We start from the raw sequence: 11,258 nt of genomic DNA on the forward strand, positions 1-11,258 counted from the left end.
GAAATGCTAAGCAACGTGCACGAGTTCATGAAGGAGGAAGCCAGTCATTGTGTTAGCATCCCAATAAAGCATTTTGGCAAGAGAGCAGCGAACAGCAGCAACAAATTGTTCATATTTCATAATTTTGGAATTATTCAAAATAAATAAATTATGTGGCTCCAACATCATTTCAACTCTGGCTCCGGCACGTGTTCTTGTAGAAATTGCATAGAGGAGGCTGTCATTTTTGCTGCTTAATGCGATACATATTGTTTTCTGTGTTAAAATTGCCATGCTTTGATGGGTGACCAAGTTCATAGCAGGGCTGGCGCAAGGGGAGGGCGAACCGTCCCATCGCCCAGAGCGGCAAAATTTGAAGAGAAGAAAAAAATAAGCCTATTGAAAACTGTGATCGAGCGAGATATTCTTTTGCGCTGAATAGTATTGAAATAGCATAAGAAGTCTCATTATTTATTTTATATTTTGATGTTTTATTTAGGAATATATTGATTTTCAATTTTCCGTTGCTGCGTAATGACCGGGGGGGGGGGGTCGAAATCTGCCGCCACCTCCCAGGGAGGAAAATGACTAGCGCCGGCCCTGGTTCATAACAAAAGAAAAAGCCGCGCAGCTTATCGTCTAGTGGCAGTATATGTACTTGTTATTGTTGTGGAAGCCGGCATCCTTTGTAAATGTACAACAAAGGCAACCGACTGTCGCCGATCTAAGAGAGGAAATAATAATACTGCTTCAGGAGGAGTGTTATGGTGCAATTGTAGCGGTTTAACACGTTGGCATGTTATTATCTGCCGTTGCAGTTCCATACCAGTGTATACGGGTTTTGGGAGTGAAAAGTTAGAACGCCACCAGTGCATTAATGCAATGAAAAATAATATATATATATATTTTTATTTTGTTTGAAATCACTCAAATAAGGAATCGTATGAAGAAGTCTTCTTTGCAGCATTTTTGGTAATTTTACTTATGTGTTAGTTCATATTTTGCGAATTTTTAGTCCATATGTATGTAGCTACATACAAAGCCACTTGTTAGTACATATTAATCCTAGTCCTGGTATAATGCATGACGTTTAAAACTCAACGTTAGATAGACCTGAATTCTCTAATTTTATTGTTGTACGTAACAGCTGTGCATCGGCGCACTGCAGCGATTTTTCTATCTGCTCCATTAGCAACACTGCTTCTTTAGTTGTTTCGCGCATAGCACGGCAGAATTATCTGCGCTGGACTCTACAACAGTGTTTGGTTCAATATTTCCTCATTTTTTCCTTTCATTTCAATACGCATTGCTTAGCCCCTCCCACCTTGAGGCATGGCAGACTTAGCACATCTTCTAAAGCAACGTGCCGCCTACAGGGGGCAAATAACGAGATTGCAGTCGTACATTAGCAGTGTTGATCCAGAGGCTCCGAACGTTCAACAGATCAAGGTTCGGCTGGAGCAACTGAACACATTATGGCCCAAGCTAGAAGAAATTCAGGATTGCATTGAATTTGAAGCCACAGACGATGAACACACGGCAGTTCGAGAGACAATCGAACTTTCATATTTCGATCTCAAGTCGCAGATGCTAACATTAATTGAGGGAAATCATTCAACTACAGACGGCGCGGAAAATGAACACAGGGCTTCGTGCAAGTCTCAAGTCAAGTTGCCATTAATAGAGCTTCCGCATTTCAGTGGAAATTACATCCAATGGGTATCATTCAAAGACACATTTTCTTCGCTCATACATGATAATTCGGATATTTCAGATATTCAGAAATTCCAGTATTTACGTGTCGCACTGAAGGGTGAGGCATTGCAAATCATTGAAAGCATACCAATTACAGCATCCAACTACGGTCTAGCGTGGAAACAACTCCAAGACCGTTTTAACAACAAGCGTCTCATAGCTGCTTCACACGTCAGTGATATTTTGCATATAAAACCAGTGTCGAGAGAAAACGCAGAAGAGTTGCGAGCGTTCACAAACACAGCAATCAGTTCCATCTCAGCGTTAAAATTATTAGCAGGAGATAGTTCACTATCAGATATAGTGTTAGTTCAACATCTTACCTCTCAGCTTGATGCCACCACACGAAAGGCTTTTGAATTAGAAGTGAATGATTCTGAATTTACCACTCTTGACAGTTTGTTTCAATTTCTAGAGCACAGAACAAAGGTTTTAGAGAAATTCAAACCAATTTCCAATGAAAGATCAACATTCAAACCACAGTTTAGTGGCAACACCAAACAACAAAGTCACAAACCTGCGCATCCTTCTCCTTCAAGATCGTATGTTTCTACTGTATCTCCTTCATGCCTGTATTGCAAGGATACTATGAAGAATAATAAGCATCCGCTGTTTGCGTGCAGTTCTTTCAAAGCAGCTACTATAGCTCAGAAGTACAAATTTCTTCGAAAAAACCAGATCTGTTTCAATTGTCTTGGACAGTCAGATCACCAGGGATTTAGGTCAGGATGCAAGGCAGGATCTTGCAAGTATTGCGGCGAGAAACATAATTCCCTTCTTCATGAAGATAAGAACAGCAGAGAACGTCAAACACAGAAGCGGCACAGTCAACCCAGTAGTAAATCGGCAGTAGGCGATGATACTCGTTTTCAGGATAATGATGTCCAGACAAAAGCAACATATTGTTCTGTCAAGAACAGAGAAACTTCGCAAGTTCTCCTAGCCACAGCAGTCATAAAAAACAAGAACGCATACGGCGAGTGGCTCCCATGTCGTGCACTTTTGGATGGAGCCTCGCAGAGTAATATTATGACAGAGCATCTTGCTCAGCAGCTACGCATCAAGAAACAAAAATGCCGAATTCCAATCCAAGGGATAAATGAAGCTACAGTGCAAGCCTTTCACACCATGGAGACTCAGATTAAATCCAGCATAAGTGGATTCACCATGGACATATCTTGTTTCATCTTGCCAAACATCACAGGTTCGATTCCAGCGCAGAGGCTCGAAACTTCCACATGGGAAATTCCGAGTGACATACATTTAGCAGATCCTAGCTTCCATACACCTGGCAACATTGACCTACTTCTGTCTGCAGATGTGTTCTACACGATTCTCAAGCCAGAAAAACTTTCAAGACCAGGAAACTATCCAGCGGTGCAAAACACTGAATTTGGATGGATTGTAGCAGGAAGGATTCCCAATGCACCATCTACGAACGAACCTTCGAAGTCATTCTTTGTTCGCACAGAAGATACAGTCAATTTCTATTTACAGAGATTTTGGGATTTGGAGGAATTCCATGATAAGTTGCCTTCGCCAGAAGAAATCGCCTGTGAAAAACATTTCCAGGAAACTACATCTCGTGATCGAGAAGGTCGACACACAGTCAAGCTACCCTTGAAGAAGGACAGATCCGTTCTTGGGGATTCTCTGCAAACAGCGATTTCACGATTTAACCAATTAGAAAGAAGACTTGATCGGAACGTGGAATTGAAAAGAGAGTACACAGAATTCATGGTCGAGTACCAACAACTCAAACACATGCAACCAATTTTGACATTGGAAGATGTATCCAGAGACAAGGAGACAAGGTACTACATTCCACATCACTGTGTGATCAAGGAATCAAGCAAAACTACACGTTTAAGAGTGGTTTTTGATGGAAGCTCTCCCACAACTACGGGGGAATCGTTGAACAGTATACAAATGATTGGTCCCACGATACAAGAAGAATTGTTTTCAATCCTGCTCAGATTTCGTAGTCACAAAATCGCACTGACTGCAGACACGGCTAAAATATATAGGCAAATTAACATGCATTCAGAAGACAGACCACTTCAATGCATCTTATGGAGAGCATCACGTGACGAACCGATCCATGTTTACAGTTTGAACACAGTCACTTATGGATTAACTTCAAGTTCATTCTTGGCCACAAGATGCCTCAAACAGTTGGCAGAAGATGAATCATCAAATTTCACAGTAGCCACTCATGTCTTGACACATGACTTCTACGTTGACGATTTTCTGGGAGGAAATCATTGCATTGAAGGTGCAATAAAGCTGCGTGAAAGTCTCACAGAATTACTCCAGAAGGGAGGATTCAATCTACGTAAATGGTGCTCCAATAGCAAGGCAGTGTTACAATCTATTCCAGAAGAATTAAAGGTAGTACAGGATCTAGTGCAATTCGACAAAGAAGGCACAAAAGCATTAGGAATTTCATGGCGCCCATCCACGGACGAATTTCTTATGGACAGCAAGGTCGCCACAACAGTGGATGTAGGCTCGTTGAAGATCTTCTCAAAGCGCCAAGTTGCCAGCATAATTGCACAAGTGTTCGATCCAATCGGACTAATATCGCCAGTGGTGATCACATACAAGTCATTCCTGCAGCAGTTATGGCTCCACAATGTAGGATGGGATGATCCGCTTCCTATAGATTTGCAGAAAACATGGCGTCGTCTTCATTTGCAGCTCACATGTATTAACGAAGTAAAAGTACCACGGTTCGTTTTGGCTCCAGGAGACATACATAAAGTTCAAATTCACGGTTTCTCTGATGCATCAGAGATAAACTATGGCAGTGTTCTCTTCGTAAGATCAATTGATTCAGAGGGTCACATAAGTGTGAAGTTATTGTGTTCAAAGTCCAAGGTGGCTCCGGTGAAGAGAACCACTCTTCCACGTTTGGAGTTATGTGCGGCAGTTCTACTAGCCAAACTGGTACACAAAGCATTGCCCATACTGCGTCTATGTATAGACACCATTCACCTATGGACCGACTCAAAAATCGTTCTAGCTTGGCTGGCGTCACCAGCCAGTAAATGGAAACCTTTTGTTGCCAACCGGGTTGCTATTGTACAGGAACTCACACAAGTCAGTGATTGGAAGCACATTCCGTCAAAAGACAATCCTGCAGATCTGATCTCACGAGGCGTTGATGCAAAAACTATCAGATCACTTCAGCTTTGCTGGCACGGACCCACCTGGCTCCAAGAAGATGAGACACAGTGGCCATCATCCAGTTTAGCATTCCGTCCAGACGACAACACTATTCCAGAGCAGCGTAAGGTAGCAGCTACCACATTGGTCACTCATGTAACAACTGAAGAAGAAATCATATCTAGATATTCAAGTTTATCCAAGCTACTGAGAGTAGTGTCACTCTGCAAAAGGTTCATCAGCAATTGCAGAAACTCAAGAGAGAAAAGGAGTGAAGACCTTACCACCTTTGAAATTCAAGGCGCCACACTTGCCTGCATCAAGATAACACAACGTGCATTCTTCTCTCAGGAAATCAAAGATTTGTCTGACAAGCAGCAAGTACACAACAAAAGCATTTTGAGGAACCTTCATCCATTTCTCGACAATGAAAAAGTAATTCGTGTCGGAGGAAGATTGGAAAACAGTGAATTGGAGTTTCAAAGCAAGCATCAAATTATTCTTCATCCGAAGAGTCATTTCGCGAAAATTCTGATAGCATCAGAACACAAGAGACTTATGCACGCTGGTCCACAGCTTCTCATATCATCACTTCGTGAGAAATACTGGATACCTCGCATACGACAGGTGGTCAAACAGATCATTCACCAGTGCAACATATGCTATCGTTTGAAGATTTCAGCCGCCCAGCAGCTGATGGGGCAGTTACCCTCCAGTAGAGTGAGACCCAGCAAGGCATTCCACCACGTAGGCGTTGATTACGCAGGGCCATACCACATCAAGACCGGAGCTGCAAGAAGCAGATCCACAAGAAAATGCTACATTGCAGTTTTCACTTGTCTTGCCACAAGGGCAATTCATCTAGAGATTGTCTCAGACTTGACATCACAAGCCTTCATCGCAGCTCTACTACGCTTCACCGCGAGAAGAGGAAAGTGTGCAAGTATTTTTAGCGACAATGCTACGACGTTCCATGGTGCTAAAAATGAATTGCAGGAATTACGTAAACTCTTTCAATCACAAGAATTCAACAAGGACATCAACAGTTTTGCAGCAGAAGAGAATTTCCAATGGCAGTATTCTCCACCACGCAGTCCATCATTCGGCGAGATTTTTGAAAGTGCAGTGAAGTCTATGAAATACCATCTTCGCAGAGTAGCAGGAAACGCCGTGCTAACATACGAAGAACTAGTAACTCTGCTAAGCCAAATAGAGGCCTGCCTTAACTCCCGTCCTCTTTCCACACTCCCTGATTCTCATGATGAATTCAGCTACATTACCCCTGGTCATTTTCTTATTTGAGGTCCTCTAACCTCATTTCCTGAACCAAACATTACAGATCTGGCTGCCAACAGATTATCCAGATGGCAGCGCATACAGCAGTTCCAGCAGCGAGTGTGGAGGAAGTGGTCTCAGGACTACCTGCATAGTCTGCAGCAGCGACAGAAATGGACAGCCGTTCAGTCGAATTTGAAGCCTGGCACACCATTGCTATTGAAGGAGGACAATATTCCACCACTCTCGTGGAGAGTCGGCGTCGTCCAAGAAGTGTTTCCGGGAAGGGATAACCTAGTGCGCGTAGTCACCGTTCGTACTAGAGACGGAGTCTACAAGAGATCATTAAGCAAAATTGTGCCTTTACCACATTGGGAAGAAGACGCTCCATGAGCTAAAGCATTGACAATGTATCCCCTAGTGTTAAGTTGGATGTGAACATTCCAACGGAGGGGAGTATGTTGGAGATTTATCTATAAAAGTAACCATGTTTATTCTTTCTTTATATATTTTATATTGCATATAGCTTCAATTGTTTATTTGTGTATTTCAAATGCCTTAAGTAACCTGCACTCCCATTGGCTAATTCAATCTGAGCGCGGTGTCTAGTTGCGGCCATTTTAGCGCGGTAGTTACTTCCAGCCAGTGTGCGTAGCGAGGCCACTCGGGACACAGCCAGAAACCGTCGCGGACAATTATGGATACCGTAAGCCCAACGTGGCTACGTTTCATTAGTGGCGCGTTGTTGTAACACCAGCTGCAACTTCGTGTAAACAGTTTTCCCTAGAGAGGAGTGCATGGGAAGTGTAATCAAGTGTTATGTGTATATACCTTATAATACATAGTTATAGTTATCAGTGTGTGTGTGCCTGTCTTTTCTTTACAACTCCCAAGAGGATCGCGGTGAACTTTGCCCTGTAGCGACACAATCCATACCAGAGAGATGTAAGTGGTACCTACAATTTCACTTACATTTAGATCCTACCGGTTTGGATCATCATTCATTTCTGGTCCTTCACAGCCGGACAGGTTCTACATTCAGTTTTGGTCCTGTACGGTCCGGAACGCAAACAACCTCCGTGGCGAAGTGGTTAGCACAACGCTTTACGATGCCAAGAGCACCCAAGTTGGAATCCCCGCCCGGGCATGGGTCTACTTTCCTTTATTCAATTTCATCATATAATCACGCATCCTCATCTTTGCGATTAGCCATATGTGACAGATAAGCGAAGTAAAATAAACTAAGTCTATTAATCAATTATTTTTTAAACTCTTTAATTCTTCTTTAGCATGCCACGTTTTTGTTAAAATTTTATTACGATTTGTAAAATAAAGAAATTCTAAAGGAGAACACGCAACTTTCTTTGTAGCGCATCGGTCAAAAAGTTTCAGGAATATGGATTTTCAAGATACATTTTTTCACATGTACTTTGCCCCCTTTTAAAGGTAGCGCGTTTTCAATTATGTTACGAATCATTAAAAGGATGCCTCAATACCATCTTGGAGGATGACAATTATTATTTTCCCCCTCCTAAATGTAATAATATACTTTCGCTCTTTGAATCTCCCATATAAATGCTAGGGACCGTCTGCTTCAGCCGAGCTCACTGCTTCTCCGGTGACGTCACGCGTTCGTGCAAGATCGGCAATCTTCGGATGGCTTTACCTAATCTCTATGTACCTTGGGTGTAACCGTCTTCCAGAGAACGCCTAACAGATTTTCGGTGAGATCTCGCGAAGCAAGAGCTGCTTCGTATCGCGGGCGTACAACAGCAGTCCTTGCACATTGAGAGAGATCATCGACTTTCAGTGCGCGAGTCCGTTGTACCTGCTCGAGAGACAGTTCGTGTTGGACAGTACGACGTTGATGAACGACGAGTAACTGATGAAGTGTCCGATTCGGATAGTGCCCCTTTAAGAGAGTGGAATCTTCGTTTGCCCCGCATGACAGACATAAATCAGTTACCAAAATTTGACGGAAACATTGAAGCGTACTCAGCGGAAAAATATCTGACAGACCTAAGCCTTAGCTTTGGCCGAATGCATGTACCTTATGAGTGTCGAGTAGGTTTGCTGTCACGAATCTTTGTGGGAAGGGCTGAACATTGGCTTTCCGCGAACCGTGACCAGTTCCGAAACTATGGACTTTTGTGAACAGTTCCGGGCACAGTTTGCTTCCCCGGAAGCTAAACAACGACAACTTGCTGTTTTGCGACGGCGTCGTTATTCTAGGCAAACTAATTCGTCCATGGAAAGCTACGCCTGGAGTACCTACGCTGCTTTCAAGAACCTGTCTGACAGTTTACGAGAAAATGAAGTGGTGACTTTGATAATCGAACAGCACCCTTTTCGAGTGCGTCATCTATGCCTTGCCAACGCTCCTAGGAACATTCGTGACCTGACAACATTTCTTAAAAGTTACGAAGTGTGTAAAGAACCGATGGGTTGGCAAACGTATGACAACACGGCTGGCGTACGACGACAGGAAGACTCTAACTTTCGTCGTACACAAAATAACCGAGCTCCACAAGTAAGGATGGTAAGACAAAATAACCGTCCTAACAATCAAAACCAAAATTCATTTCATCCGTACAATACTTCTCGACGGCAGAATCAACAGAACCGGACGTCTCAAACAGATGTGCGGTCAAAAAGAACGAGGCAATGGACACCACCTGCTCGTCGACGATATCGATACAGGCCGAGATACCAACAGTCAAGATCGGACTCTCCCCGTCATAACCCGACGCTGAAACAAACACTGACGAGCCGCCGTTAAGTCACGAACAGGAACAGGCCATAAATGACACTAGAAACTACTACTGGAACATGAATCAGGCAGGTGGGAATTCTGCGGAAAACTCTCACCTTGCTTAATTGATCAGCTCCGTGTTGGGCGAGGCCATCTTGAGGAGCTATCCTACGTTAGAGATTCGAGATCTTTTGGAGTGACCACGAGGATTGATTTAACTGAAACCGAAAAGTCTGTGATCCGAGGTGCCGTATTTAAAATTCAAAATTTATCTTCAAATAGCACCACTCCGATCGTGCATAGTAACATCGCTGGACTTCCGGTATCTTGTGTCATCGACACCGGAAGCGAGGTATCCTTGTTGAATTATGAAATTTGGGAACGTTTATTGCAGAAATTCAGTGGTATGACCCTTACAAAGGAACCACAAGTTAGGCTGACAGACTTTACAGGAAAACAGCACGTACGTGTGTGTGGAAAACGAAAACTTACAATATCATTTGATGGACAGGAAGTTCAAGTGGACATTTTTGTGATCAAAAACATTCCGGCAGATATGTTTTTAGGAGTTCCGTTTCTGCGTGACTACAAGGCTAATGTGGACTCTCAAACCAATCAGCCGATACTTCGCCTCGATGATGAATCATCCTTGTCTGACGGATCAGTTAGACCAGTATTAGATCTAAGGTTTTTGAACTCTAAGATCATTGTTCCTCGAAATAACGTTCATCCGATTGATGAAGCAATCTGCCAATTTAATGGTTCTAAATATTTCACTAGTGCAGATCTTGCCTGTGGATACCTACAGGTAAACATTAAGCCAGAGTATCGAAAATATACAGCCTTTTCTGATCGTGGACGTTTATTCGAATTTCTGAAGATGCCCTATGGACTTGCAACGCCCCTAGTGTCTTTGTGTACATTATGCATGAAATATTTGGACCAAAAACTTCTAACTTTCTCACGGTGTACCTCGACGATATTCTGATTCATAGCCCCGATTTCAAAACGCATTTATCTCAATTGGAGTTTGCGTTAAACCGGTTAACCGAAGTTGGGATGACAACCAAACTGAAAAAGTGCGAATTTGCAAAGAGTGAGGTGTGTTACCTCGGACATATAGTATCCGGGGATGGAGTAAGGCCTGATCCGAAAAAGAATGATGCAATTATGAAGTTTCCTGTGCCTAAGTGTCGGAAGGACCTCCGAAAGTTTCGAGGACTTCCCAACTGGCGTAGTAAATTTATTTCAGGATATATTCTCTGCTCTCGAAAACCGTGAAGTGGAAGTGGTTAAAGGAAGATCAGCTGAGTTTCGAACAGCTGAAATATGACTTAGTGAATCCGGCTACTTTAGATCAACTCGACTTTAACATTGACTTTTCTCTTCAGTGCGACGCCTGCACGAAAGGTCTGGGATGTATGCTATTTCAAAAATGAGGCGATGACACTCGTGTGATTCATTATGCTAGCAGGAAACTTAGACACAGTGAACGCCACTATTCAATTCATGAACTGGGGTGTCTTGCGATTGTGTACGGTGTGGATAAATTCTCTATTTATCTCAAAGGACGACCTTTTACCATGTACACTGACCACCGAGGGCTTGTCTGGTTAAGAAATTCACAGGACTTGAACAGCCGTCTGACCAGATGGTCATTAAAGCTACAAGCGTACCAGTTCCAGATCGTGTACGTCACGGGCAAGTCTAATCACATTGCAGACACCCTCGTTATGCTATCGATGAAGAAAATACTGTCACATCACCCGAATCCACTACTTTCACATTAATTATATCTGGCATGTTCACGAAGAAGAAGAAGAAATTGAAACTTGGGCTAACGCTCAAAATCTAGATACGTTCTGCTCCCAAATCATGACAATTTTGCAGAAAACCTCTGAGAATCTACGTCGCGGAGAAACGAAAGTGCAACAGTTATATAAAATGTATGGTGACTTATTATTTAGAAAGATTGCAGTGGAAGAAGTACAATGGAAACTTTGTGTACCAGTTAGTTTGAAAACGAAAATCCTGGAACAAAATCATGACCACAAATGACATTTTGGGATCAGTAAAACGTATAGACATATTAAATACAGATATTACTGGCCTAACTTGAAATCCGACACTGTAAAATATGTCAGAGATTGTGTCACGTGTGCGCGTACTAAAGTAGATAAATTGAAGTTACTCAAGGAAGAATTACATATCGCAAAGGAAGGTCCCTCATGAGCTATTGTCCACAGACATAATTGGAAAATTACCAGTTTCACAAGGGTGCAATTACTTGTTAATCATGATTGATGTAGGCACAAAATTTGTAAGTGCG

This window comes from Lepisma saccharinum, unplaced genomic scaffold (genome assembly GCF_977018435.1).
Source record: "Lepisma saccharinum unplaced genomic scaffold, izLepSacc3.1 HAP1_SCAFFOLD_433, whole genome shotgun sequence".
NCBI classification, from domain to species: Eukaryota; Metazoa; Arthropoda; class Insecta; order Zygentoma; family Lepismatidae; genus Lepisma; species Lepisma saccharinum.